This window comes from Ciconia boyciana, chromosome 3, assembly GCF_034638445.1.
Source record: "Ciconia boyciana chromosome 3, ASM3463844v1, whole genome shotgun sequence".
NCBI lineage: Eukaryota > Metazoa > Chordata > Aves > Ciconiiformes > Ciconiidae > Ciconia > Ciconia boyciana.
In genome coordinates, this window is record NC_132936.1 from 111,374,204 (window position 1) to 111,388,318 (window position 14,115).

The following is a 14,115-nucleotide window of genomic DNA, read 5'->3' on the forward strand; positions in this document are numbered from 1 at the left end:
TGCTGTTTTCTACATCCTATGGCATGAGGGAGGGAGGGAGAATGTTATTTCCAATAACCATGTTAATTTATATATGCATTTTGAACATATGGTGGGCATAGTTTAACATGGCTTAATTCAGTCTACAACTGGCCTATTGCTCGTTTTTTCCTGATACCAGAAAATCTCAGCAAATTCTTTTCTTCTCTATGGCAATGCATCTTTTGCATATCCAAAGTTATCCAGAAATCATCTAATAAATGTGAATTCAGAGAAACACAGTTCGAGATCTGTGTGCTCAAAGTGCTATGGCTTCTGTAGAGACACTTAGAATTTAGGGGAAATCTGTTATGGTCAATACATATTCTTCTAATTATACAATCAGGAGCCTATGCTATGCAAAAGTTCCCTGGCTGGTTCAGTCAGAGATGGTCCCAGGCAAATGCTTTTTCTTTTTTTTACTTTGCTGCTATTAATTTTTCTGTTTATTTTCTCCCAATTGGATGCCTGTTTTCCCTCTTCTGTTCCTTTTCATGTTGGCTTGCTTCCCAGTATACCCATCTTTTATTCTTCTCCCAGTTATGAGGGGCTTTGTCCTCCACTCTTTATGCTGAGGGTATGCTTTGATTCTGCCATGTGCTCAGCAGCAGCAATGGCTTAAGGTGTTGCTGCTGGGGTGGTGTGGGGTCTTCCTCCTCTGAGCTGTTCCTGTGCTCGTGCCCTCAGCTGGCCTGATGCACTGACCTGGCTTAAAAATTGCATGTAATGTTTTCCTGGGTTCATTTTTTTTTTTCCCCTCCTGTGCTTTGGGTCTTATGCCTAACAACAGAATTGGGGAGGAAAAAAAAAAAGGAGTGTTATAAATTTTGCTAGGCCCCCACAGCATCTTGAGAGTAGCTCAGAAATCATGAGACTGCTTGTAAGAGACTAGAGCTCTTTTTATTTTTGTCTGGGTTTTTAAGAAGTCCTTTGGATACATTTGGGTCACTCTTTCAAGCTTTGTTCTGCAACCATGAGGGCTAAAAACTTATCTCTTAGAATAAAGTTGGAATTTTTGGGTCATCACTTTAAACCACCAAATACCGCAAGATGCGTAACATAATTGTGAGAGATGCCAGTTCTTCTGGTATTCTCCCAAAGTACATTTTTATAGCAACCCACCCCCTACATTGGAGGGTTTTGTTTTTTGAATTATTCAAGCCAATCTTTTTTTTTTTTAATTTATTTTCATCTGTTGCTTTTGAACACAGCACATATGTGCAACCCGTGACCACTGTAAATTTCATGAGGAATTAGGAATAAATATTTCCATACTTAGCAAGAAATGTTTGTTGTATCAACACTTCACCTCCCTTCCCCAGGGCTATATGATCTCTCCCAAATCCTCGCCGTGTGCGGCTGATCCAAATGCTATGTAATCCTTTTCATGCAGTTTGGTTAATTTTGAATCAGCAAAGCATTTTGTGTGCTTTTAACCTCCATACTGCACGCCACACCTGTAGGGGGGCTGCTAATCTAATTTTGATTCACAGTGGTGGCAACAAGCAGGTCACTTATGGAGTTAATGTCAGCTGCTCCACTAATTACTGTAGGAAAGTGATCCCATCATCCCGGATGAAAATGTCTAACTCCAGCCTACAAAGCGCTTTCAGTGCACTAATTCTGTTAATGCTCCATTACTGCTTCATTTGAGCTGTGTAGTCCATCTTCCAAAGTGAGGTAGTAAATCCCCAACCAGTTCCAGAGCTGGGAAAATGTACAGACAAAAATATTATTGACTACGTGATTGGGCATTGTTTTCTGTTGGGCTTGGTTTGTTTCTTGAAGTTTATTTAGACAGATCTTCCATGGTAACTCTTAGCTTATAGAGCCTTAATGCTCCACTCTGCTTTGAAGGGAGTTATATGCCCCCCAAAAATTCATGGACATGGATCTGATCTCTCTGCTCCTTAGATACTAAAACATAAAATGAGAATATGAAGCTATGCTATTGCAATACCTTAAAACTTATCAGGGTCTCGGAAAACATGACAGTGGCAGGCCATACCAATACCCTCAAACACAGAAGCAGAGGAACATCTTGAAACATCTGGTAGGTATCCTTGGGCTTGAGATCTTGCGGTCTTTTTGCATGAAAAGCTCCACAACAGCCTCAGCCCATGAGAAATAACATGAGCACAACTGAGTGCTGTACAACGGTAAATGTCATGAGGATAACAGAGACTTAATTCTATGCTGTCTTCCACCCAAGGTCCCCACTAAAGACATAGGCATTGCAAAGTGTCTTATCATCCTAAGTTCGAAAGGCTTTAATTTTCTTCCCATTGAAGTAAGTGAGGATTTTTGCACTGGGGTCTTTAGAGTTTCCTTAGGCTTCTTCCAGTCATCCTCACTGTGGTTTCTGCTGAAGCCCACATATATGTCTCCTTTAAGATAAACAAATTATTTCAGAATTTATTGACAAGCAAAATGCTTTTTGAAGAGCAGAAGAAAATGGATAGCATTGGGAGTTGCTGGCTGGCTTGCTTTGGAAAGGAGCTGTGTGCTCTAAAGGAGATATGTTCACAGTGACGGATTAATAAAAATGCTGAGGTGTCTGAGCTTCCCCTAGGCATTCCCTGTTCACTTCTCAGATGAACTGCAAAGACTCTTGAAAACTTCATAAAAGTTATAAGTGAAAGGCAATATGAAATCTGATGAGCAGTTACTTTCTCAGCTATAGCACCAGCAGAGCTGAGGCCGTTGGGCAGCTGAGGCTCGTTGTAGCTAGTGGAACAGCAAGGGCTGGATGATGGTGGTTCTTGCAGGAGCACCCAGTGACCACTACCCCTGCTCTCCCATGGGTGCTGTAGTGCTGGGCACTACCCGCCTGATACTCCTTCCATGCCCTATCCCCAGGATATCTGTTGGATGAAATTCCCTTGTACTGAGTCTTATGGAGTTCATGCCTAAATATTCACTCCAGGCTGCTTTTATCTTTCTGTTCCTTTTGTTTTAAATATATGAACTATATAAAAGTATAATAAATCATGATATCATTACTTAAACATGTTACATATCCTACAGTGAGCAGAACCTATTTCTTTAGAGCACACCTTATTCCATACATATATAGTAATGTTTCTTCAGCCTTTTTTAAGTTTTAAGACTTTTAAAGTTTTAAAACTTTAGCTATGAACTTAAAAAAACACCTCCTGCTTCTAAAAAGAGGTTAAATACAAAAAGTTGCTGTCTGAGTGGAATTATTTTGTCAGCACTTAGGAACCAGTGAAGTGAATGGTTATAGATGAGATTGGAACGTAGCCTTAGTAATAGGACATGCTGCCAGTATACACTGTCATACTATGAAATGGGTATATTTATACAGATATAGTTAAAATGTCTTGTGTGAGAAGGCAAGTTAGTGTCAGAATAAACACCATGATAGGGTCAGAAGGCACGATTATGTCTTGTTTTACGATACTGGATTATGTATAACACAAGGTGTTTACTGTCTCCCACAACATAGAGCGTGATTAACGCATATCTAGAAAACTGCACCTCTGTTTCCCATATGGAATGATCACCATGACAGATATATTTGTATGAGCCCAGCAGATCACACACCTCCCAAGAGCCGGGGCTAACATTTAGAGCATGGCGTGAAGCTGTGCCCCCTCCTGCTGGACAAGAGCTCGTACCTTGATTTCCCACCGTTTCACAAGGCTGCCTTGGCTCGGCTCCGCTTGCTCTCGCTGCCGGCTCTGCCGGGCTGCCTTCTGGCAGATGGCTGATTACCATAAAGAGGAGCCAGGCTGTTGTGGCCGCTGTGTGCATATCCCGGCGTAACCAAGCACAGAGCAGCTGTAGCTAAGCACGTGAAAGCAGCATTCGTCTTCCCGCCGACGCCGGGTTTGACCTTTCGAAAGGAAAACTGGTGGTGTCACTGGGAGCAGATGGTGAACAGGAGCTTGGTAAAACATCTGCGATGTCATTTTTAAAAAGTCCCGTCGGGCTCTTCGTGGTCTGGAGCTGTGGCACCAGGATATTGCCACTTCTCATTTGAAAGGTGAGCTGCCGCTAAGGCCAGCGTATGCATGATGCGGGGTGGAAAATGTGACCCTGCTTCTGCTTAGGAAATTGTCAGTGTTGCTTTGAGATGTCCTGAGCTTAACAAATAATATAGGTGAAATACAGAATATCGTCTTCCATGACACAATATGTGCTTTGGCATTGTATGTGGCTAAGTTATCCAGCAAAAAATGAGATGTTCAAAGCGCAGTGGTCCTTCAGGAAAGATGCTCTGTGTGTGGATTACTCGCTGGCTGTGGGACAACTGCAAATGAGAGTCTGACAAACACAGTTGTCGGGTTCAGTCGTTCTCATCAGCCAGTTAAATCCATTGCATTGTATTTAACACTTGGTATTTAACAAATTCAACCTGATTGAAGAATCAGATGCATTAGTTCTTCTACTTCATTTTCCAGAGGGAGGAGGTGAAGAAGCTTAAGCAGAAGATGGGAGTCACTCTAGGATGAGTTGGGGAATCTGGCTGTATGAGTCCTGCCAGGGTATGAAACCATTGCTGTGAAAATTGCTTTATCAACCACTGTGTCACCCGTACCTATCTATGGGCATTTCCGTGCATAGCTGAGGTGGGTCCTGGCTGCACCACGGCTCACTCAAGTAACTGGTGGCAGGCCTGATTTAGGTAGGGGATGGGACTTTCTCTGCTCCGAAGGGAAGGGGCTGGAAGGGCCAATAGAAACTTAAATCAACAGAAGTGACAAGAGGAGAGTTTAGATGGGTTTGGGGGGAAAGGCTGAAACTGGTGGGAAGTTTTCATCAGTGCAGAGGGTCTCATGTTGCTGGGGGGACTAAATCAGGTGAGAGAAAACAAGCCATGTGCTAATGGCCACCCTGTTCAATATCCCTAGAACCTGTGAATCACCAGGGATGGGATGGCCTTGCATTTAGGGTGTTTGTACTTCTGCTAGTGCTCTCTGACCTTGCACTGGTTTTCCAGTTGTGTGATCTGGTTTGTGTGTTTGCTTCTAACGTACCACTTCTGAAGTGTCAAGCCTCTTTCAGCTACCTCAGATGCTTTGAATTATCACTTCTACCAGTAATCTTGCATCCTCCAACTTTTCCTGGTAATCTGCTGGATTCCTGGAAATCTTGACTCCTATGCAAACAAGAGTTCCTCTTCATTTTGTGTGTGGTAGGCCTGGCTTGCCCAGGATGCACACTTAACATCAGTCTGTATGCACACAGTATGTGCAATGCCTTATGGAGGTACTAGGCTCTCTGTGTACATGCACTGGGGTGCTGCTTTTCTGTCTGCAAATTTTGACAGGTATGCCTTAGGTGGGTGTCTGGAAGAGACCCCATTTCAGCTGCAGAGAGGACTTTGGGACTGGGCTATCTCTAGCTGAGGTAAGTGGTGACAGACAGGCTTGTCACCAAGAAGCATCCTGATGGGGACAGTGGTTGGGAAGAGCGGTTATTCCTCCCAGAAGACCATGTGAGAGGCTGAGGAGGAGCCAACAAAAAGCATGAGGTAGCTGTCGTCACCCCTAGCTATTAGCTGGTTTTATTTCTCAAGGAATGTAACAAGCCCGTATTTACCTGTGATATCTACACAGCACCTCTGTTCATTTCACTGTGGCAAACAAAAGTGACATAGGGATGTGCCCCTTTCTCCCTTCCCCTGGACATAAAGGGACATCAAAGATGGCAAAGAGGTCCCAGCCACCTGAGAGGTATTACTTCCCTTCGGTGGCTCCCTGGCACTGGCCCAGATCAAATATACTCATGGTTGTAAAAATATTAATGAAAAGAAACGTAACAGCCCATGGCGACAGTAACTAACTCAAACACTGAATTACCTCCGTGAAGAGTAGGATAGAGGATGACTGGCTGTTTCGGGTACAGCACTGGTTGTCTGCAGCAGTGAGAATGGGATCGCTATGGAGTTAATTCAGAGTGAATCACACATCCCAGAGACATAGGTGGATCCATCCTGATGGATGGCATGAGCACTCACAACAATTTATTCTCTTTGGGGTCTCTGAGCCTTGCTCCCATAGCAAAAGCACCTTCCTCATGTGTGATGGTGCTTCTGCTGGCTTCAGTGGGGGACAGTTTGGGTACCCCGAGAAGCAGCAAGGTGTGCCAGGGACTTTGCCTTCCCCCTGCCTTGCACACCCTCAAGCCTGCACCCAAACCAGTGTTCCCCCCTCAGCACCCATCTGCCCCGTATTTGCTGTTCTCTGCTCCATCTGCCATCACTTGCATCCTTCACAGCAGTGGGATATCTGGCCCTTAAAACTTCAAACATTAAAAAACTGCTGGAACAGTTAAAATACGGCACAAAAACAGCGTGCTCACCAGACTACCTGCTTTTTCGTATTCAGTTCTCCATCACCAGTTCTGTTACGTGCATTTAGGAAAGAGCTGTTTGTGTCTTCAGCATTAATTGTGGCTATTAAACACCATTCTTATGTTAGTCAATTAGCTAGACAAAATCCTGTCCTTAAAACAAGTTGACTGCAGCGGGGTCTGCTAGAGTGCAAACCCACTGGCAACAGGCACCGCTGGGAGCTGCTGCTGCTTGAAGCGACGTAGGCAGTTGGCTCTACGTGCAATACTTGGAAGTGATCATTTTTGCTAATCAAATATAAGGTGTTCAGGCTGATTGTTAGGTTTCATCTGATCACAAGGCAGGCTGTTATTAATCCTTTATCAATGTAGTGCTTTTGATTGAAATCTGTCTCTCTTTTTCTCTCCCCCTTCTTTTCCTCACTGGACATAAAAGACAATGGAAGGGATAGGGCCAAACTGCTCTTCTACAGACAAGAAGCTAATTGTCTAAAAACAACATGTCATTCAAGACCATGGGAGACTGAGGACAGTGGCAGAAGCATGAATATACAAAAGCGCCTACTGTTAAGGCCACAGCTTTAAGTGTTTAAATTCAAATCACATTCCTATTTGAGGTTCAAATTTATAGCAAGAACATACACACAAGGGTTTCAGTGTTTTATATAAATTTCATCCCACTTCTCAGAGTATTCCTGATGGCAGCACATCAGAGCTGAGTGCGAGGGAGACTCACTTTGCTTGCTGTACGCAGCAAAAATATTGAAGTAGGTTATTTTGGTTTGGTTTGGTTTTATATGCTCTGTGTTAGTAAATAGAGCAGCCTGTCATATTTAGGCTCTGGTTTTCCTATTGTGAGCTTAGTCCTTGGCTCAAAACGCTATTGTTCTTGGACCTTTGCCTTGAGCCGAAGGGCTCAGATGTGGGGAGGAAGAGGAGGAACCAAGCTAAAAATAAAGTGAAACAAAATGCTGTTTATTGCTATGGAGTAGATAATGCTTTCCTAGATGTCTCTGCAGTCCCATCCTTGCAGGCGGTGTAGACTGGCACAGTTTGCTTTCACACGCAAGAGGTGAGCATCTGTATCCCCTACTGCCTTCCTAATATTTTGCTCTGTGCTCTAACGGTGTTTGCTCATGCTGGTCACAGTGACAGTGAGAGAAACAGACTCCACTTTCCATTACATGTCAAGCAAGGAACATTTGCATCACAGATGTAAGAGGCAGGTCAAGTTCTTTCGCTCCTTCGTGTCCCTCAGTGCGACCCCACAGTGCCTGCTCCTGCCGTGGCCCTGTGCTGATGGGAAATGCCGAGAGCCACGTGGGCTTTTTGGTAGACTGCGGCACACAATACCTGTGTGTACACATGCATGCTCTGCCCAGAACAATACCTAGACCGAAAGCACGCTCTGTCTCCATTTATTTACCCACCTCCACAACTGGGCATCCCATGAGCACTGAAGGCTGCAGATGAAGGAGCTATTTCTGCACCAAGGGCCGCAGCACTCGCTGCGACAAGACTTTGTGCACGCAGGAGCTGAGCAGATGTTAGATCACTTATGGGAACAATGAGAATATCCCCAATTACATCAGATGAGCTGTAAACTAGACGTGAGGCAACTGCCAATAGTCAGGATTTAGAAGAAAGCTTCTTTTCGACAGGACATTCCCTCCTTGCCCGTTTTCGGGCTTTGAGTACATGCCACTAAACCCTCTGCTATCGAACCCTGTTCGTGGTGGGTACAAGTGTAGGATTGAATCAGTGCACAAATTACCTTGCTTCAGTATAGATACCACAGAGGCAGGTAACATATTCAGGCGTTTAAATATTTTCCGTGAAAATTGCTCAGCTGTGGTTATGTTTGACCAGTATATCAACATCCACCATCACATGGATAAACAGTGGCTGAGGAAAGAGCACAGAGGCCACATCTTCTGCCTCTCCAGCCATGCTGCTCTTGCACTGATAAAACATTCCTGCAGCTTTACAAGCTCAGAGAAAAGGATAAAGAGTTTCTCTCAGTGATATGGTTTAATCAGATTGTTGTGAATAGTTTATGTGCAGTATCAAGAGCACGAGGTGCTCAATTTCTTGAATATTTGAACAAGCAGAACATCAGAAGTGTTTAAAGTTTGGGGCTTAGTGTCTCAGTAACAAGGCACAGTGCATTTTTAGACATTTTAGAGACCTATTAATAATATTTCTCTGTGTGAGTAAAACACACAGCACTGATGATGCCTCTGGGGTCCTTTCCCTACACATACTGCTTGCGCTCATGAAGTGGGCCAGTTGCTGTCTCCCGAGGACCCAACCAGGGTATCTGCACAGAAAATTCCCAGGTCTGGCATTTGCGTTTGGGTATATTATTAGCACATCCCGTTTCTTCTTTTAGGGCAGTTAATTGAGAAGCTGCAGCAAAGCTGCTTTTTCCTGAATTCGTAAAAGCTTGGAGGTCCCTTTCCCTTTGCGGCAGTAACTGATAACGTGGTCAGATGGCCTCTGAGCGTGGTGCGTTATTAAAAAGCAGGCACTCGAGTACTGGTTTCATGAGCTGGAGTGATGCTAAAGGGCAGACAGGCAAGGCCCTTGTGCAGAAACCTCAGGCTGGGCACGACTGCCCTGTTGCCAAATGCAGCCATTCTGCTTTCACAGCTAAAATATGGGTGTGCTTCAAGTATCTTACTCTAAAGTCCAGGAAAAGGGCTTGTGCACCCAAAGCAATAGATAATTTTCTTCCTGCGTGGGTGTGCTGTAATAAAAGATATAATCTCTTCTTACAAACTTTGTCTCATTTAGAGGAGAAAATGCAACAATAGTTTTACTGTCATGCGGGTGGGTAAAGTGCAGGAATTGTCCGTCTACATCCCCATCCTGTGTCTGTGCCTTACCTCTCTAGGAAATGGGTGGTGAAAAAAAGATGCCTGAAGCAACCCCTTCCTCCACCTTTTTCAACAATGAAGGCATTTTGTTTCTCTCTTTCTGGGGCATTTTGTGCCTCACTGCTTACTAAACCTTAAACCACTTTCCTCCCCTCAGCTGCTGCATGTTTCATCTGTGCTGGTACCAGCAAAGAGCTGCTGGCCAGGTGGGCTTCATGTGTCTGCTCCCTCCCCTCAGCCGCTGGAAATGCAGCTCTCAGGGACAGTGTCATTTGCACGTGGTCTGCAACAACTCTCCAAAGACTTGTCCGGATGCAGGATGAGGATGCGGCTCATGTACTGGCCTTCCTCCCCACTGCTGTCAAGTTGAAGTGACTCACTCTTCCACCCCACCACTACAAGAGAGGTGGTTTTTGGTCAGTCCTAACCTTGTCATTTGAGGGTTTTGGGAAAAAATATAGGCAAACAGCAGCAAGCCAGCCTGGCAGTGCCGTCTGTGCTGAAGACTTGCTACCCCTCACCAGCTGGGATCTGCGCTACAATCTGCAGCCACCAACTGCTGAAGAAGCTTGTGAGCTCCGACTTTGGTATTAAGGGCAGCAAATTACTATCAGAAGGAAAAATCCTGTATCAAATCAACCTCAAAGCCAAAACAGGAATGAGGGTGGTACCTGGAAGCATGTGCTGAGCCTGGGTGAGCTGGACGTGAGACACCCAAGCTGAATGGGGGGAAGTCATCAGCACTGCCTTGTTTGTGCCAGCTGAAGGTCTTGCCTTACCTGCTCAAAATGCAAGGACAGATCCATCTAACTCAAAGTCTGCAAGATGTGATGCTTGAAAAATAAAGGCAGAAGGCTTCATTCCTTCCGTGAAGTAGCTCAGTGGCTTCATTGAACCTCTGGAGGTACAGCATGGGTGAAGTTGGCTCCTTTGTTTAAAACCTTCACCTTACCATCAAGATTGTTATAAATCCCAGTCACAAATTAAATGTTGTGATACTCTTACTCCGATTCTGTCTCCTCAAAGTGGCTCTTTGTTTAAAAAAAATCAATTGTGTCATCATTTTCTTTGCCACCCTTTTCTCACATGGAATCAAATCAAACTCCTTCCTCTGGTTTTATTACCGAGTGCTGTTACAGAAGTTGATTAAGGGTTTTTTAACTGGCAGCTACAGAAGTATCGCTTTCATCGCACAAAATGTGTGATGGATATCGAGAACACTTTCAACCAGTTGTTTCCCTTGTTTGATTTGTGTGGCACAACTAATGTAATAACATATTTGCAAATTACATTAATTATGACTTTCCCTTGTGTTACGGAAACAGAAAGAAGAGCTTTTTTAGAATATAACAGCAGCAATTTCTCATGTCCCATACTTTGCAATGTTCAAACCAATTATCACATCACTAAAAACATGAAAAACAGTTTCACTGTTACAGTCATTACTGAGAATACATGGTTGTAGTTGTTGCAAATGTGCTATCTACATTAACACATATCTTGGCGAATGCCAAAAGAATTTACTTAAAAGAAACTTGTATTTTTCAAGCAACCGCAGTGTTACTAATAACCACAGCAGTGATAAAGAAGTTCTCTTGCTTCTCTGGTCGTGGCTTGAATTCTGCTTTCAAGATGAATATCTGAATTTGCTCCCGTTGATTGATACAGATTTTAAATCTGTATTGTCATAAATTTGGCCTAGCAGCTGGGAAACATATCTAAAGCTGGGAAGATATTAATATGAATAAGAGCATGTGTGAGGAGCTGTTTAATATTGCTGGGAGCAGAAAGAGCAGGTTTCTTCAGTTAATACAAACAGTACATTTGCAGCCACATCTTAAGACGGGGACCCAGGAGTGACTGAGGGCCGCTGTATAGAAATTTTTGTCAGCAAAGACCACAGTGGAGAGACAGCCTATAATGATAGAATTAATCTTCTTCCATGAGAGCTAAAACTCCCCACTCAATGTAATTAATACAGTAAAAAGAGTCTACTGCTGCTGTGAGTTGTGCACGTGTCGGGGACTATTTTGCCAGCATTGCTCCAGCAGTGGAAGAGCTTTTGCTTGTCCTTGTAGCTCATTGCAGAAGCAGATCGCTGCATCTGCTCAATCACCCCTTGACGGGTGGATTTGAGCGGGCAGAGGCAAACAACAGAGTGCTCATGGCGAGAGCGCTGAGCGGCACGTTACACCATGGGGTATCTGCTTGTCCTTGGTGTGGTCACCACCGTGGGTTTTAGCTTTTCAGCTCGAAGCTCTGCCTCATAATGAGAAAGACAAGCTCTCGGTTTGCAGTTTCACCAATACTTTAATCCAGCATCATCTGCCACCAAGAAAGGCAGTCCCACTGCTCTTCTGCCTCTGCGCTCTTCCAGCCCCTGTGTTTCGCAGCGGTTGCAAGTTCAAGTCTACGCGAGACCCAATCTAGATCAAAGATGATTATTTGCTCTCAGCCTTTACTTAGGCCGAGTTTCCCATCGAGCTCTTCACTGTGTTAAATTCATCCTAAGAAAGTTCAAAACGGGGGGGAAGCCTCGCCAAGCAGGCTCCTGCCCAGCCCTGTTGGCCGGTGCACGTGCTCCACTGAAGATTGGTTTCAAAGTGTGGCTTTGACCATGGATGGGAGTCTTCACCTGAGCAGCCTGAAGGTGGCTGGGTGGAGCGGCTGTACGGTCATGTAACTGGGATGAAAATTTGGCTGCCTGAAGTCTGCAACATTACTTTAAATGCAATTAAGTGTTAAGTCTTTTTTTAGTTATAAAACTTAATGAAACACTGCTACAGAGGTGTTTCAGGAGTGCTGCTGGCCTCTATTGTACTTCATAAAGTTCCTAAATGATCCTCTGCCTTGTTTTGGTTTAATTCTCATGGGAAAAGCTTACCCTTTCAGTTTCTTGTAACTCATTAAACACTGACAGCTGGCACGATGTTGTACAAGACATGGGAAAAGAGAGCAGGAAAATTCAGAAGAAAGGAAATGGAGGATGTCCCCTTGATGGTAACCAGAAAGCAGCTCTAAGTGGCAAAATCATGGGACTTGCATCAGTCTCATGTTTCCTGGATAAACAAAATGAAGCTAATTTGCACCGGCAACTAAATTGTGCTTCTGCTGAGTCCCAACTGCAAAGTTTCCATTTGCCATCAAATTCAGTGTTTTGGATTTGTACGTGCAATATCCTCTGAAGATGGGGAAGCCAGCTAACTCCCAGCAAGGTCAGCCTTATTTTTCTCTGTGAACCAGCCTGTCGTTTCAGGGTCACGCTTACAGTGGTGCTGATACCAGTGAGGCTGCGCTGGCGTAGCGATGCTGTCACCCTCCGCCGCGCTGTGGGTTGAAAGCAGGCCTGATGCACATCGATAGTGTTGACGTTACGCCTGACTTGTCACATGCAAGTAACTGCTCTGCCCGTCCTTGCATCAGAGCGGTCTCTCGCAGTGACATTTTTGGACTCTTTATTTAACTGTATCATCCATGGAAGGGATAAACAAAGGAAGCTGGGAGACAGATGTGCGGCTGATACAAACACAAATCCTTCTATTGAGCTCAGCGGAGCTGAACCAGTTACATCAGGAGAAAAATTTCCCTTTCTTCCCAGGTCGGAAATTGAGACCTGCAGCCTGGCTCGCCCATACCCAGCCTGACTGCTGTCGTTTGCTCCCAGAAACACAATTTCTGTATTTTCAAACAGAGCTGGTGGAGGTGCTTGGCCCAAGGGAAGAGCTGGGGGCTCGGCTGCCCAGCAGACGGGAGCTTGAGTGCCAAAGAGAGGAATGATGTTCGTTAGCCACCTTCTGGCTGCTGGGTTTCTTCCCAGGCACCTGGGTGGCCGAGCGTGGCAGAGTGCGAGGCGCTGACCTGGTCTCCTTGCGTACGGCAAGGATGCACATTCGTGGCACGGGGAGGTGTCGTGCCCCAAAGCCAAGTGCTGCAATGCCGGCGTGCGCGGATGTGGCACGGTACCAGCCAGCAAAAGCCTGGATAGGTGTAATCCCGTACAGCTCATCGGGCCGCTTCTTAACAGACACTTTGCTTTTATATTAGAGGGGGTAGTAAATAAATTCATTTATATTTTTACATAATCATCAACAACACAGCTTTAGGGACTTCCTGCAAATCTGAAAATCTGATGTAGAAATGAGCAAAAGGACAACTGCAATGGTTAAAAACTCAGGGCTGTTCTTTGAACTTTGACCTCATTTTTTAAACAGTCATCAGCTGTGACTGCATCCAGTTTGAGATCATTGCCATAATTAATTTTAATTAAAGTATATTTAATTAAAACCTTGAAAAGATTTTTCATGTCATTGCATAGCGCCAATATTCACGTGTGATAGAAGATCACTCACGTGCTATTTTGCAGTTCGATGTTGACTGATACAGTGCCTGCTAGCTTAGCCATGCTTTGAAAATTCAAAATACGCTCTTGCAAGTAGGTTGCAGCGAATGCCAATACAATGATTACATAAGGCAGAGGAATCTACTGTCGTGCATAGCTGCAATCTTGCAAAATACCACTTCACACGTGTCCTCGCATGTGCCAATAGGTTTTTATGGCATACTGTGGATTGATTTTTCTGTGCCCTTATCAATCTATTCCATGATGATCTCAGTTTGAGGTGGTGATACAGGGTGGACAGGGCTTTGATCCATGCTTCTGAAGTCTCTGTAACACTGGCCATTTGACTGGCAAATTTATTTCCTGCTTCCCCAAATTGGATCCATCCTTAAGCAGTCGCTGGCTCCCAGCAACTTCCAGCCCGGACTTCTGTGGTGTTTGCTTTTGGGAAGCTGTGAAAAACAATGAATACAGCTACAACTGACTTGAGAGTCAGAAACATTTGGTATGCTAATAAAAATGTTCCTAGCAGAACAGTAGCAGCCAGCTTAATAGCTA